This window comes from Nuphar pumila, chromosome 7 (assembly GCF_984573655.1).
Source record: "Nuphar pumila chromosome 7, dmNupPumi1.hap1.1, whole genome shotgun sequence".
In the NCBI taxonomy this organism is placed as follows: domain Eukaryota; kingdom Viridiplantae; phylum Streptophyta; class Magnoliopsida; order Nymphaeales; family Nymphaeaceae; genus Nuphar; species Nuphar pumila.
In genome coordinates this window covers 2745246-2759766 of record NC_143255.1, presented here as the reverse complement: position 1 = coordinate 2759766, position 14521 = coordinate 2745246, and the positions used below count along the sequence as shown (strand labels likewise).

The 14521-nt window shown below is 38.1% G+C and overlaps 1 pseudogene; it reads left to right on the top strand.

The window, feature by feature from the left end:
• The first annotated feature begins 7673 nt into the window (after window positions 1–7673).
• On the top strand, window positions 7674–8015 carry LOC149830847 (calcium-binding protein KIC pseudogene; annotated as a pseudogene).
• Window positions 8016–14521: the final 6506 nt, after the last annotated feature.

Here is a 14521-nt window from a genome sequence, read left to right as displayed (position 1 = left end):
TAGATATGATTGGTTAGATAATAGGAACATATGTAAGGATGAATATTTTACATGTGTCAATATGTCTTACACAGCATACCAGGAGGATTCTTTTATTTTAGCCTCTTAAGCTATCCAAATATTTTATATTAGAGATCCCACAAAGAATGAAATGCATATAGTGCAGTAGATAATACCAAAAAATATATACTAGATTCTACCATCTTTATTTGAACGAAACAAAAAACAGAATAATGATGTGTATCAAAAGGACGATTATGGATGGACTGATTCATTACCCCCTACACCATCAACGAAGATCCCATGTTGTTACACCAAGATGATTGATAAATACTTCGATGCATAATTTCATGGAAGATAAAGATTGCAACTGAATCTAAATATCATCACCATAACCAGACCGACTTTCGTGCATCAAAAGCAAATCAAGCAATGAAAGGCTTCAGTAACTATCAAGCCTGGTACGATGAAAGCTATTGTACCTTCAAAGCTATTATACAAGGATACATTTTTTATTTTCTAAGTTTATTATTTTTCATATAGTATAGTGCTAAATATGTTTGATATAATAGATTCTTAATTTGCTATCTGAAGACTGAAATAGATGGGCATGAACTGACGATGAGTGTGTTCTATAAACTAGTTGATCATTTTCATACCTCCAAAGTTGTTATACAAGAGTAAGTTTTTTATTCCCTAAGTTTTTTTTTTTCAGAAAGTATACTACTAAATATTACTAGTGTATGTTTGAGGAGGTTGGAGATGATGAATGTTTGAGAAAGTTGAAAAAGAGTATGTTTATATTTGAATGAATATATGTTTGAGAAGGGATGTTTTGTTAATGTTATCTTTATATTTTTCCAGATTCTCATGGAAGTGAAGAAAAATGTGAAAGCATTATCGAGCCTTCAATCATAATGCAATTACTGAATTTTCATTCTGCTATCATCATTAACATTGTTATAATTAATTTTTTTATAATTTTTTTTGAATTGTCATCTTGAAGTGTGTTTGTTGTAGGTTTAAAGAGAATATAAGAGAAAGTGTTGAAGATGATGTATGCTTATTTTTTGAATTGTGTTTGTTGCAGGTATGCAGAGGATGTATGGGAGGGGGTTGGAGATGATGTGTGTTTGTTGCACGTTTGGAGATGATCTAGGGGAGGGGGTTAGAGAAGATGTACATTTATGTTTATATTTGAATGTATGTTTAAAGTTGAATGTTTGAGGGGGTTGGAGAGGATGAATGTTTGAGGAGGTTGGATAAGTGCATATTTATATTTGAATGTATATTATGTTTGGGAATGTTTGAAGTGTATATTTGAATTGTATTTGTTATTTTATTTAATATAATGTAAAAAAAATTAAAACTAATATAAAATATATATTTTTGCATGTTTAAAGCCTATAGCAGTGACATTCTTGTATTGTCATTATAAGCCTTAACCCTATGTCATCATTAGAACCTATAATGGCGACTTAATTATTGCTGTAATAGCCTACACTAGCAACTTACTTCTCGTCTCTATAGACTATAACGATGAGTTAATTATCTTCGCTATTGGCTATAATGGCGACACAAGAATGTCACCCTTATATGGTATGTCATTGTTATAAGGTGGGTCACTGTTATAGGGTGGGTCGCCGCTATTGGTATACCTAGCTTCAGCGAGATTTTTCCTCGGTGTTGGGTCACACATTAACGGTGACCTATAAATGTCATCGTTATTACTCAATTAAGGCAAAATATTAACAATCATTTTTTTTGCCATTATATACCTATAGCGGCGATAAATAAGGCAATAGTAGCGAGAAAAGTCACCCCTATTGACCCTCATCCTTGTAGTGAGGCAATACCAGTGGATTTAGTTGAACCTATTGGACCTACATGATACATGTGAGTTGGATTCATAATGGCACCATGAGATCCAAGAAATATTTTTTTTGTACATTTATGGATAACCCTTGTTTGGTTTTATTATGGACCTATTGTGGTTTTAAATTAGTATAATGTCATTCAGGTTTATTTAACTTGGTTATGTTAAACTATGCATGGTTTTGATGCATGTATATTTGGGATAGTTCCTTATTGGGTCTTCTTATTGGATGAATCTAAAGATGGATCCAGAAAATATAATTTTGGTTATGGATCCATTTAAATTTAGAGTCTAAGGATATGAATTTGAAATATATTCAAATCTGAATGATCCATGATTTTGCTTAAGCTTGCATGGAGATTCATTTTTTCTATAGATCATGTTGGACTTGGTGATAACAACTCAAGTCAGTTTTGGATATGGGTATAGAGTTTTTGAATGGATAAAAAGTGGATCTTAACTTATATGTTGACATGATTTTATTGTTGATGAATGAGCTTATAATATCTAGCATATCCAAACGTTAATGGGATAATAAAAGATAACTCTCATTGGATCTGGTTTTGGTCATATCCAAATTAAATCTAGATATGAGGATTTAAACTTTACTATTATTGCATATTGCTTCTAGATTGTGATACCTTAATATCAATGCATTGAAAAAGTGAGAGCAAAATTATAATTTGCATATGCATCTAGATATTTATTTGCATATGATGATAAATAATCATCATAAATCATGTTTCTTATGGTTTGTTAATATGAACACATAAATAAATATTTTCATACTTTAAAAGTTTTATGTATGGTAGTGATATTCATACCTTTGTAATACTTATAACTATTTGGATCTAGATATATCAATCCAAAATGATTAGTAAGTGATTGACCTAATAAGAGTTTAAGCATGTTGCATTTGATGATAATGTACATGTATATTGAGAGTATTGACTATGATGAAATTTTTGAAAAATGAATATATTTGCTATGTTTGGCAAATCATATTTTATCATGAATTTATAAGTTGATAAAAATTCATAATACTCCACTAGTGTGTAGGTAAACATTATGATGTCTGATGATATGCTCATGGAAGAGCCATAAAGAACCTCATGGCTAACTCAAAAAGTGAGACTTACAATATGATATATTTGTGTGAATATGATATTGCACATTAAGGGTTGTGATTTAAATTATGACATGATGAGAAACTCATATGGTTATATGAAATGAGTGCATAAATGAATGATATCATGGTTAAACCCATACCATACGTGAAAAGAAGATGAAAATATCACATGACTATGTGAAAAATAACTCTTACCATGCATGAAAAATATCATACTTGAAAATGAATGAAAGTGCATATAGCTATATGAGAAATAACCATGGCATGAGTGAAAACCTGATACTTGAATATGAATGATGGAAAGATCTGCATGATTGTTTGAGAAATTTAACCCAAAGCATGTGAGAAAGCCTCATACTTAAAAATGAATGATGAAAACCCCACATGACTATGTGAAAAAATAACCCAAATCATGTAAGAAAAACATCATACTTAAATATTGATATAACCCAAAGAATTATGCAAGTTTATTTGCTGCATGTTTTGTCATGAAGTATTATATACGATACATGATGCATCAGTTATGATATAATAGGCTTGTTCGACCCATATAATCAAGTGGGAGATGTTGGATCTTAGAAAGAATCCTGTGGCCATATGAGCTCACAAGAAAATCCAATGAGCAGTATATACGGTGGACTCATAACTCATGAGAAATACAAATGTTATATGCATTGAAATGCATTAAACTATATTAAAATTATATTTTAATTAAAGATAATTAAGGATAAGAAACAACTACCCAAGGGAGGGCTATATGTACCCAACCCCTACTCTCTGTAGGTAGAATCGAGCATCATCACCAACCCTATTTTCTTCCCTCTTCTCTATCAAATTTTCTCCTCCGTCTCTGCACATACCGATATAAAAACACAATAGGGAGAGATCCAAAATGAAGGTTATGCTTCTCAGACCATCAAATCTTAAACTCAAGGAGACCCTTTAGATTTGAGATCCAAAGCTTTCAAATGTGTTATAAGTTGCCAGTAGTCTTCAAGTCACATCTCAAGCAAAAACCATCCAATCCATAGTGGATGGAGGGTTGGGAGTTGGGACTAGGGCTGGTAGAGACAAGCTGCTCATATTTTTGCCCAGTTTAGATTGACTTGGTTAGGCTACGCTGAGCGTGTGTATGTGTATGTGCACACACACTTGTGCTGGTCTGTGTGCACGAATCTATCAGTAAGTGAATTGGTCACTATACATCTTAGATACGTGAAGCGGGTGTTTGATTTGGACAATGTTGGGCAAGGACACTATGTTCTGTCCAGTTTTCTTCTAACCTTATCCAGGGTAGTAACATAGTGTCTTTGTCTAGCATTTGCATTGACCACATTAGTACGTATGTCTGTTTGCCCTATTGTCCATGTGTTCTAAGCATTAAAAAAAAATAGATTTAGCATGCAACATGAAAATCTAAAGCATATCAAATAATACAAAACCTCTAAAATCTAAAGCATTTCTAAAAAAAATTAGATTTAGAATCATTCACTCAATAAATTACAAAAATAGAGGTTAAAATCCAAAACTCCTAAAATCTATAGCATATTTGAAAAAAAATCAAATTTAACATCATTCACTCAAAAAATTATAAAAATAAGGATTAAAATACAAAACCATCGTATTTAAAAGCATATCCGAAAAAATTAAGATTTAGCATAATACACTCAATAAATTGCAAAAATAGGGATGAAAATACAAAATCACTAAAATATAAAGCATATCTGAAAAATTAGATTTATTATCATTAATTTAATAAACTACAAAAATAAATATTAAAATACAAAACCCCCAAAATCTAAAGCATATCTAAAAAAAATCAGATTTAGCATCATTCACTCAATAAATTGCAAAAATAAAGATTAAAATACAAAATCCACAAAATCTAAAGTATATCCAGAAAAACTTCAGATTTAGCATCATTCACTCAATAAATTACAAAAATAAGGATTTAAATACAAAATCCAAAAAATCTAAAGCATATTATGAAAAAATTGGATTTAACATTATTCTCTCAATAAATTACAAAAATAAGAATTAAAGTACAAAACCTCTAAAATCTAAACCGCATAAAAAAACAGATTTAGCATAATTTACTCAATAAATTACAAAAATAAAGACTAAAACATAAAACCCTTAAAATCAAAAGTATATCCAAAAAACTCTGAATTTAGCATCATTCACTCAATAAATGGCAAAAATAATGATTAAAATATAAAATCCCCAAAATCTAAATCATATAAAAAAAAACAGATTTATCATCATCCACTCAATAAATTGCAAAAATGAGGATTAAAATGCAAAATGCCCAAAACTGAAACATACAACAACAACAACAACTACGCCTTCATCCCAAAACAATTGGGGTCGGCGATATGAACCAACAAAGAAAATAATTATGGGTTCATATCGTCGACCCCAATTGTTTTGGGATGAAGGCGTAGTTGTTGTTGTTGTTGTATGTTTCAGTTTTGGGCATTTTGCATTTTAATCCTCATTTTTGTAATTTATTGAGGATTTAGCAACATTCATTCAATAAATTACAAAAATAGGGATTAAAATACAAAATCCTTATTTTAAATAAGCCGGCCTGGACAACACCTAAGTTCCTGGTAAGATGACTATGCCAAAGCAGACCAACCATCGATAACTTGAACAAGGGAATCTCAGTTCGTTCAATTTATTATCGAGGGAAGTTGGGATGTTGCCCCATCGTCGCATCTACTATGTGCACGCAGGCATTGTCATTGTAGGGAGTGGGTTAGTTTGAAACATGGCCGGACTTGAACCATCCAAACGATATAAAAAATTTTGAGCTATGCCAAATCACCCCTGATCGGTGCTTAGGCATCAACACCATCCCTTGTGGTGATCAATGGCCATCAACAGAGCCGCCAGTGATGGCCATGCCAAAACACCGACCATCGGTACCTTGGCATCTCAACTGATTGATCTCTGTGCTCGAATATTGGACAATGAGGGAGAGGCAATCCACTAAGTGCACATCAGGTCATATTGGTATACGTCGGAGGCTATATACACTCCCTACCGCACATCTTCATTTCGACAAAGACGTGCATCGGCCCCACTCTCACAGTTCCCAAGTGAGATGCATTACTCAACTAAAACCTGCGGTGGGGATTGAATATGACCGAAAATCAGTCATGTACAGATGCAACCTTATTGAGAAAGAGAGAGAGAATAATAATGATCAAAATTCATTGAAGAAAAAGAATATCATCTCTTGAAATCCACATCTTTTGTAGTGAGAGAATCCTGAATCAATCTCCGCGACTGTTGCATCAACCCTGGGCTCAATCTGATCATGAGGACACAAAACTTCGTATCGTATCGGTCAGAAATCAATACGGTACAAGTTTGATTCTGCTTATTGCTTTCAAATAGTTTTGTGACATGTGTTATTTTCAATTGAAAGTTGGCCGATTCAGCTCCTAATCTGAATCAGGTTCAGTCCGATACAATATTGACAACATTGGTCAGTATGATCTCATCAGTTGCAAACCTGTGGGCTAGGGATGGCAGTGGATCAGGGGAAAACGTGGTGCCGCCTCGCCTCACCCCGTTTGGACCGGAGATGGAGGACATGAAACGGGGATGGAGGCGGAGATAAAGGTTAAAATCAAAACCCGTGCGGAGATGGAGGTGGGGAAGGACTTAAGCTATTTTCCTTCCGCTCCGCCCTCGACCTCGCCCCCGCCCCCTTCCTGGATCCCCACTAGTAAAATAACTAAAATCTTTTTAAGGATGACAGTGGACCGGAGAGAAATGGAGCCCCGCCCTACCTCACCCCATTTGGACATGAAATGGGGATGGAAGTTAAAATCAAAATCAAAATCCGTACAGGAATGAAGGCGGGGATGGAGGGCAAAAGTTTGAGAGGGTCTCCACCACTGCCCATGTCCACTGCCATCCCTACTGGCAGGCAGTCCGTTGATGTCTTGAATGGACGGTGGCGATGCCAAGACTCTGATTGTCGGTGATTAAACATATCCCTTGTTGGTATATCTGTTCTCACTTCTTGAAAACTGGTAAGACTTTTGTTGGTGGTCAAAGGATGGACCCCACTCTTTTTGGATATTAAAACTACGAAACCCCGTGGCCCAACATTTCCGGGTCTTACCAGAATCGTTCAAGTCAAATCGTGGAGGAGAAATCAACATCGTCCCTTCCAAGGAGTTGCTCATGTTTCCCCACTTGGGCGTAAATTTCATGTGCCTTGGACCATACTCCAAACCTCGCTATCTTATTACATATGGATCGGATCTGCTCATTCCAGTAGTTATCAGGAATTTAGTTAGGGAGTCGTAGATTGGACATAGGATATTGAACCGAGTATCAAAGAACGTCCGATCTTAATAGTTAATAATACCTGCTTACAGATCGGGTCTGGACCGTGAACCGACCCTTTCATACAGCAGCTTCAAAGAAGAAGAGATGTGAAGAAAGTGGAATCAACAAGGAGGAAGCCAGCAGGTGTTAACTAATTCCCATCTGTAATTTGGTTGGCATTAATACAAACAAACAACCCTTCTTCTTTCAAGCACCACATACCCTCCCCTTCCCTTTCATTGTCTATAAGATATGAACTCACACCCCTCTTCCCCTTCTCACCAATCCCATGATCATCTGCTCTCAACGAACACAAAGATGGTCCAAGAATTTGAGGATTTCCTGCCTGAGATGGCGGAGAGGTTGGGCTTAGAAGGGTTGATGGAAGAGCTCTGCAATGGGTTCAGGCTGCTCATGGATCCGGAGAAAGGGGTGATCACGTTCGAGAGTCTAAAGAAGAATGCAGAGGTGTTGGGGTTGAAGGGGATGAGCGATGAGGAGGTGATGGGGATGTTGAGGGAGGGAGATTTGGACGGTGATGGTGCTCTCAACCAGACGGAGTTCTGCGTCCTCATGGTCAGATTGAGCCCGGGGTTGATGCAACAGTCACGGAGATTGATTCAGGATTCTCTCACTAGAAAATTTGTGGATTTCAATTGATGACATTCTTTTTCTTCAATGAATTTTGATATTATATCATTATTATTTTCTCTCTCTCTCTAAGGTTGCATCTGCCTAAACTGATCAGGTCATATTGTATATGACTGATTTTCGGTCATATTCAATCCCCACCGCAAGTTTTAGTTGAGTATCGTGCATCTCACTTGGGAACTGTGAGAGTGGGGCCCATGCACGTCTTCGTCGAAAGGAAGATGTGCGGTATATTCGAGCACAGAGATCAATCAGTGTCAACGAGTCGGGTTTGTTTCGGACCCAGGTGGAACTAGACTTGGATCCGATTTTTGGTTATGGCATCCGGTCCGGACCATGGTCTAATTGGGTCCACTATAAAAAAAATCATACACAGACCCGATAAGAACTACATGAACCAGACCCCGACCATACCCTGCGCAAAACCATATTTTGTTATCATTTTTACAATGAAAAATTGTGGGTCTTAATCGAAACGCGGGTCAGGTCTGGATCTGGTATAAAATTTCACAAACTATACTCAGATCCATGTATTAATCGAACTTTTGGGTCCAGACACAGGTTTGGTATAACATTTTACAAACTATACCCGGGTCCCTGTATTAATCGTGTCAGGACCTGGGTCTTAATCGGGTCTTCTTATTTATCACCATACCAGATCCCGTAGGGTTTGCTCCAGGTAAACCCGACCCATTGACACCCCTACCTAGCACAGGCCTATCTTGGGCAAGGGTGCACTAAGGAAGACTTGAGGTCAACGTTTTTGGTCAAAAAAATGGTTCATCTTCCTGCCTAAAACTGATCAATTGCAATTACAAACCTTTATCAATGGTCCCAAAAGTTCTCCTCTTGTTCACTTTTGTAGCTTGGCATTAAGCTCCTTTCAGATCAGCTTGCCACTCTTTAATTTCATGAGGAAAAGGGCCACTATGAAGGCTTATTTACATTTTTTTTTTTTGGGTTAGGTCAAGAAAAAATCCCACATCACTGACTGCACAATTGTAGAAGTCCGGTTAGTAAAACCCTCAAGGAGCTCTTACTCACTGAGGGGTACATCCATAGTGACAAATATCGTGAGAAATTGCGGCAATTTCTCACGAGATTTTCAAAATATCGCAAGATTTATGAAAAAACACAAATACCACAATTTAAACATGATATTTACGTTTTAAACAGCTATTTATCATGAAAAAACTTTGTATTTTTATTTTTAAATAATTGAATGTCATTAATATTTTCTTATAAAAAATATTTTTTATATTATTTTTTTATTGATGAGATTTTGCCAAAAAAATGTGAGATTCATAAAAAAATTTCAATTTGTCACGAGTTTTTGAAAAACGAGATTTTGCCGATAAAAACGTTTGTCACTATGAGTACATCTAGTCTTGACCTTAGAGCAAAGGATGCTTCTCATGGGTTTTGAACTGTGGTTGTTCCATGTCAGGTGACACATCACAGTCATCCCTGCTCAGGAAGGCAAAGATCTCATGGCCACCTATTTACATTCTTAACAAAATACAAAAAAAGTTAATTTTTTTTTATTTTAAAAAGGAAAAATGGTCACCCCCCTGGAGGCAAGGGATGCCAACACCCGGGCACATTTTACGTCTTATTTTTTAAGACGAAGTTCCCTGCCGAAGCAGTTATAAGATGTAGCTTTTATGGATCGGCCCATCTGCATCATCCAACTCCGGAGATTGAACCAAATCAAAATGGGTCCCACCGATATAGGAAGGAAGGAAGGAAATCTCCCTGTTTTGCTTTGGGAGAATTTCTTTTTTTCCTTTCCTAAAAGGTTAGTTGCTGTTCCCGATATCTGTGATTTAGAACTATGTGAGGATCCACAGGCAAACACGAGATTACCTGTACAGGATATGGACATGGGTAATTTTGATGGTTTATGCAAGTAAAATCTGAAGATGAGCATGTTGCATGTGGCAGGGTTGTCAATGTGTCGGTTTGGATCGGACCCAAGTAGATTCAGACCTAGACCTGATTTGAGATGATGGTATCGGGTCCGAATCTGGATTCAATAAGACCCATTACAATAGAAACCATACCCAGATCCTATAAGGATTACATAAACCAAACCTCAACATACCTGATAAAATAATATTTTTTATTTTATTTTATTTTTTACATTGAAAATTTGAGAATCTTAGTTGAAACTTGAGTCGGGCTCAGGTTTGCTATGAAATTACCAGTGTTGTGAGAGGTGTACGCCTCAGTACCTGAAGCGTACGCCTCAGAGGCGAAGCGCACGCTCAAGGTACTGAGGCGTTTGAGTCTTGAAGCGCACGCCTCTCATCGAGGCGCGCTTCGCCTCTAAGGCATACGCATCATGTAAAGCAAAAAAAAAAACCCAACTCCCGTCTCCTCCCCTTTCTCTGCAGCCGATGACCTTCACCCGCAACATCCCCTTTCTCGGCGCTTTAAAAATTCTCAAAACAAACGAATCCCCACAATAAACTGTCTCACCTGCTAATCAAGTTGAAAATAAGTCTCTGAACCTTGTTGACACCTGCAATTGAAGGGTAAGTTACAGAAAAAATCAATAGAAGAGTGAGAGAGATATCACTGGTCCAAGATCTGAACTATATGAACTGAGAGAGAGATGGGGATGGGGATGAACTTGTTGCTGCTGGTGGCGATGGTGGGCACCAACATCTTTACTCTCTACCACCTCTCCTCCATACGCAACCCTGCGAACCCGCCTCCCTCCCCCGTCGCCGACCACCTTCTCAGAGAGCTCGCCACCATCTGGGCTATCATCACCCACCTTGTCTGCCGCCGATCTTCCGCCACCTCCACCACTGTCAACGCCACCATCCCCCCGGAGCTCATCCGCTTCACCATTGCCCGCTGCCTCCCGCTCGGTTGGTAACCCGCCACTAAGCAGGACGAGTTTCCCTTCCCGATCGGCACGGCCTGCCAGAGCCAGCGAGAGCTCCTCCACCGCTTCATGAGCTACACCCCCTTCAAGCTTTGCCCTGACGATGCCGAGCGCCTCATCGTCCACAACTGCTTCCCTCTTCCCCGTCGCCACTGCTTCTCCCTCACGTCCCCCAAAACCCCCGCCGCCCTACCCAACCCCCCCTTTCCCTCCTCCCTCTCCGCCGCCGCCATCTTGTGGTTGCGCTTCTCCTGCAAATCCTTCGATTGCCTCACCCGATTCAGCCGCCCGGGATTCATTCTTTCCCTCGAGGCCCCCGAAATGGGTGGAGCAATCCGGTGCCACTGGCAATCCCGTCTCCTCCCCTTTCTTTCTTTTGTTCCGTGTAAACTGTAAAGCCCCCTTTTATAACTGGTCGTATTTTCACAGGCGATCAAAATATTTTATTTTATTATTTTGATCATGAAGCTTACGCTTCAACGCCTCGAGGCGTACACCTCGCTTCATAATAGGCTCAACGCCTCGCTTCGCCTTATCGCATTTAACAACCTTGGAAATTACACAAATCATACACGGATCTATATATTAATCGGACCCTACAGGCCTGACCTGAATTATAATTGGACCTTCTTATTTATCACCAAACCTTGACCCTATAGGGTTTGGTATGGGTTAGGACTAGGTCAAATAAACCTGACCCATTGACACCCCATGGAGATAAAATTCAAAGTATATTTGCATCATATGGTTAGCATGCATCTTTGATTTCACCAATTAGCCAGGGACATAGCAAAACTCTCTCAAATATGTTTTTTTTTTATTAAACTTTGAAAATGGATAAAGCAACTGAAGCTCAACTAGCCCAAGTGGGGTTGGCGTAGTGGGGTGGAACTTTGACTGCTAGATGGGCAGTCAAGTTACGATTCTCATGGGTGTCACCCCTTTACGCAAGCCAATGCGTAGCATAGGCCCCAGGGGCAGGGGTCCTAGCAATTAGTTAGATTCAGTAAAAGAAACCGAATCCCATTAATAATCCAATTTGAATTTGGTTTAGGATTTTACAACTGAAAATCTTATGGATATCCAATATAAATAAATGTAATTAATTAGATTTGGTAACATCTTTTCTCTTTCTAATACAATTAGCACATCTTAACTTCATGCATCTGACTTGTTTAAGTCCCTTCCAATAGCTACCACTAGGGGTAGGGGCCACATCATGCTAAATTCAGATCTGAATCTAAAATCAAATAGTAAACCTGCATCCCAATCCAAATCCGAATCAGTTTCAGGGAGGTATGTAGAATCCATATTCAAAATGTATATGGTAACACTAAATCCAATAAACAAAGTTTTAAAACAAATTCTTTACATGGTACAAATGCAGTTGGGCTGGAGTTTGATTCGAATTCAAATAAGATCCAACATAATATACTAATCAAAATCCAAAACTAATATGATTCAGATTTAAAGATGGCATATTCGGGTCTTACTTTAAGGATCCGAATTGGAAAATAACATGTCAGATTTGATTGGATATTCCGCTATATTCAATCACTTCATGCAGACGCATACGTACACTTTCCAGCCATAAATTTCGTAACTGAATGCTAGCTTCTTTTCATGTCTATAATGATCTTTAGATTCTTTACCTCTCTCTCTCTCTCTGCTTTAAGCATTAACCAAGATTTCTGATTGAATACCTTCTATATGCCAATGATGTACGAATCTAGGGATGTAAACGGGTTGGACATGGTTCAGATCCAGGCGGTAGGCATTACTGAATCTGGTCTTATGATCACCCCTAATTGGATTCAGATACATAAACATGTAAATTAAATCTGGACCCCATCAGTTAATCAGACGTATTTGATATGTAATTGGGCTGAATAATCCGGCATATTTGGAATCAGTTCAGACTCGGATTCAGATTCAAACACAGATCTCCTACCAAATCCAAATCTGATTTTTAATCATCCGATTTGCTTCCCCGAATATGATTAATGAGATTCATATTCTGTCGGATATCCGATCTAAATCAAATGCATTGACATCACTACTATATGTGCCTCTTGGCCACTTTTTTTTTTACACTGAGAAACCACCCCAAGATGAGAGACCTAGCTGCACTTAGGGATGGCAGTGGACCGGGGGAAAGCAGGGCCTTGCCCCGCCTCGCCCCGTTGGGACCGGGGATGAAGGGTATGAAACGGGGATGGAGGCGGGGACGAAGGTTAAAATCCATCCCCATCCGGGGGTGGAGGCGGGGATGGACGTGCACTTTTCCCCGCAATATCCCCGCCCCGCCTCATCCCCGTTTGAACCGGGGATGGAGGACATGAAACGGGGATGGAGGATAAAATCCATTCCCCGCCGGAGATGGAGGCGGGGGTGGAGGATAAAATCTTGAGGCGGGGCGGGGGTGGAGACCTTGTCCCCCGCCCCACTGCCATCCCTAGCTGCACTGGCTCTGCCTACCATAATCACTGCCTCTTGGCCACTTGGGGAATGAATTCCTGTGGATGGACAAGCTTTGGCAGGCAACTAGCATCAACTTTTGCTTTGTATTCTAATTCCACTAATAAAGGGGGCCCCTTTAGGTCAATTATCAAAAAGTAAAACTGCTGATTTAATGCATTTTACTGTTCGATACAAATTCTATTATAAAATCTATTATAGAATTAGGGTTTGGGTGATGATAAAGATACAGCAATTTACACTAATAGAGCGACTTCTAGTAAGTGACTGATGGTGAAAAAAAAAAGGTAAAAAAGAAAGAAGGCGTGCAATAAAAGCGACCATAAAGTTGTGAAAGGACACTACTAATTTCCCAACTAAACAAATAACGTCAAGATTACTACAAAAATGTCGACTGATGTGATAGGATTGCCAAGTTGTTCTGCTATTTATCTAAATCGAAGTTTGAAAATACAGGTTTTAGCTTTGTGAGATCGTGGCAAATCTCAAAGTTTTCTTTTTTTGGATAATCCAAGGGAAAAACCAAATCTCAAAGTTTTGTTAAAACATAACCAATGAAGTTTTTTTTTTTTGCTAGTCAAGGGGAAACCCTCCATCATTAACTGTTCATTGGCATGCCTCCGGTTAAGGTTAAGAAAGTAAACGGGATAATCATATTCAATTCGAATATATATAGGTATTATTTAATCCAATCTGACAGGAGTTTGCATAATTAGATTCAGATTTAGATGGAAAAAAGCTAAAACCCAGAACCACCAAGCTTGAATAGTTAATTGGATTGGATTTAGGTACCATCTAATTGTGATTGGCAGTTCGGAGTGAGATGTAATTCGTATGGTAAACTTGTCAACTAACTTATACATCCTTACCCAAATTATCACCTTAAAGTTCGTCACTTGCCTCACGTATGTTGGATGCCAAAGGGATGGTGAAGTTGCATTTGTGGACCCATTCTCTCGCTCTTTTTTTCTTTTTTTAGGGGGGGAAATTTCATTCACGGGCCAACCATTTGTTCCTAATTCCAAATATAGGCCACAAAACTTCTAAAATTTTAAATATAGCCCATTTTTTTCTTAAAAACTATCAAACAAGGGCCTTTATTTATTATTGTCCTTTAAGTCCGGTTAAATCACAAGTCAGA